Here is a 3,129-nt window from a genome sequence, read left to right as displayed (position 1 = left end):
CCTTTAACCGTGTTAACTCACAAAGGGAAGAAATTCGTTTGGGCGGCCGAGCAAGAGTCGGCATTCCAAACCTTGAAGCAGAAATTAACCACCACACATATCTTATCCCTTTCTGAAGGCAGCGATGACTTCGTTGTATATTGTGACACCTCGAAACATGGTTTTGGGTGCGTATTGATGCAACGAAAGAAGGTTATTGCTTACGCCTCTCGACAATTGAAGATCCACGAACAAAACTATACGACATACCATCTCGAACTTGGAGCCGTTGTCTTTGCACTCAAATTGTGGAGACACTATCTTTACGCAACCAAGAGTACCATCTTCACCGACCATAAAAGCCTCCAACACATATTCGATCAGAAGCAACTGAACATGAGACAGCGACGGTGGATCGAGACGTTGAACGATTATGATTGTGAACTTCATTACCATCCTGGCAAGATAAATGTTGTAGCCGATGCCTTGAGCTGAAAGGAAAGAATAGTACCTCTTCGTGTCCGAGCCCTAAATATCACCATCCATATAAATCTCAATAGCCAAATCCGTGAAGCCTAAAAGGAGGCTCTCAAAGAGGAGAATATTTCTCAAGAACGTTTGAATATTCTCATCTCTTGATTCGAGGTTAAAGAGACCGGACTCCGATATTTCGCCGGAACGATTTGGGTGCCTAGTTATGGGGATTTACGAAGCCTTATTTTAGACGAAGCCCACAAGTCAAGGTATTCAATTCATCCAGGAGCTGGTAAGATGTAACACGATCTCAAGGAGCAATATTGGTGGCCAAACCTTAAAAGGGATGTTGCTACTTATATTGGAAAGTGTTTAACTTGTTTCAAGATCAAAGCCGAATATCAAAGGCCATCCGGGTTACTTCAGCAACCCGCAATCCCGTAATGGAAGTGGGAAGGAATAACGATGGACTTCATCACGAAACTACCAAATAGGGTAGGCAGATATGATACCATCTGGGTTATTATTGACCGTCTTACCAAATCTGCTCACTTCCTAGCCATGAAGGAAACAGATATGATGGACAAACTCGCACATCTATACATAAAGGAAATTGTATCTCGTCACGGTGTACCCCTATCGATTATTTTAGACCGAGATGCCCGTTTCGCTTCTAGATTTTGGCGTTCCTTACAAGAGGCTTTGGGAACACGTTTAGATATGAGTACCGCATATCACCCGCAAACCGACGGACAAATCGAACGCATGATTCAAACCTTGGAGGACATGTTACGAGCTTGTGTTATTGATTTTGGAAAAGCTTGGGAAAAGCATTTGCCCCTAGCCGAATTCTCTTACAACAATAGTGTAACATCCCGCATTTTTCCGTTAAATTATTTTAACGCCGTCTTTTTTATTTATTTATTTAATATCCTCAGCATCTCGATTCGTATCCTCTTTTAGCTACATTCTTAAAATATTTTCGTTATTGGATTATAACGTCCCCCGTACTCTCGTGAAGTTAAATATTCGTTCGGTTAATTTCCGCACCCGACTACAAACTAGAGGGACTAGTTTTGCCAAAAAGACAAAGAGGTGACTAGCTTTTGACTAGTCAACCCCACCTCCCATCTTTTTCATTTTCATTTTTCCTTTTCTTTCACTACTTCCATAATTTCTCTCAATTCTCCATTTTGAAGATTCATCATCTAAATCAAATCGGTCAAGCTTCAATCCAAACAAATTACATATTTGGAATCCTTGCAACTTCCTCTTCGATTCCATACCAATTTCATCTCATTTGGGTAACTTTCTAAAATCACTAGATTTCTTTAAATTCGTGTTCTTGACTTATAAAGTAGTTAATTAGTGTCTATGGCTCATTGTGATGTCGTGTATGTAATTTGTATGCTCGATTTGTTGTTTTTGGTGTAACTAGTTCATTATGAAAATTGCTTGCTAAATCTTTGATTTTGGATGATTAAAAGTTGTTTAATTGTTAAAGTTCATGTATTAAATGTGTTACTAGCGTCATTAGCTTCAATTTGATGTGTAGGTTGATTAAGAAAACTTCAAAAACATGATTATTGATTTTGAGATGTTTGACTAGGGTTTGATAGTTCTTGACATGAATTTTTGGATGCTTGAATGCCATGAAATGTTAATTGTTAGTGTTTAGTAGTAATGTATGCTTCATTACCTTCAAAACGGCATATCACATGTGTGAATTGGATTCCCGAAACTTAAAATGCATTTGATGAACTTGAAACTTTGAAAATGGATTCTTAATGATCACTTGACGGAAAATCGGTTATTGAAATTGATGTTTTTGTTTGATGAAACGTGTTTATTGTTTTCCTTGTCAAATTACCTTTCCAACGATATATATTATGCATTTTGGATGTTTTCGGTTCATAAAATATGTTAATTTGAGTTTTGGTTCGTGACTTGGTCTATTTTTCAGCAAACAGCAAAAATTCCAGGTATGCGCGCCGTGCAACCTCAGCGCGCCGCGCAAAACAGAAATCCCAGATATTTGCCCCCTTTAGTTGAGTTCTGACCCGGATTTACACTAGGGTGCGCGCCGCGCAACCCATAGCGCGCCGCGCATATGCCCAGCTCATTTTTGTTTTTATTTTTCCTTTCACAAAATGTTTCCCGCTTAACCGTAACTCCGATTAACATGAAACTTGGCCATTCTGCTCATAAATGATTTCTCATCATGGGAAAATTGTCGGATACCCGACTCGACCCCGTTGACCTTGACTTTGACCAAGTTTGACTTTTAGTCAAACTTAACCAAACAATTATACGATCGTTCTAACATGCTTAATTACTTGTATCGTGCATGAAACTTGACTAATTCATTCACATGCTACATAATCGAGTCGTAACGAGCCATAGGACTAATTGAACATCTTTGACCGTTTGTGTTTACCGTTATTGATATAACCTATATGTTTAGGTCAAGACTAGCTTTGTCTTTGCACGCGTTTACTTGTTGAAGTACTTTATTAACTCTTGCACGCAAGGTGAGATCATAGTCCCACTTTTACTCTTTTTGAACTTATATTTGGGATGAGAAAACATAAACGATTCTTTTGAACTAAGTGAACACAAGAACGGGAAAACAAACATTCTACATACGAGTTTAGAACAAAAATCCTCAATTCGATT

This window comes from Rutidosis leptorrhynchoides, chromosome 8 (assembly GCF_046630445.1).
Source record: "Rutidosis leptorrhynchoides isolate AG116_Rl617_1_P2 chromosome 8, CSIRO_AGI_Rlap_v1, whole genome shotgun sequence".
Lineage (NCBI taxonomy): Eukaryota > Viridiplantae > Streptophyta > Magnoliopsida > Asterales > Asteraceae > Rutidosis > Rutidosis leptorrhynchoides.
This window is presented reverse-complemented; position numbering follows the sequence as displayed.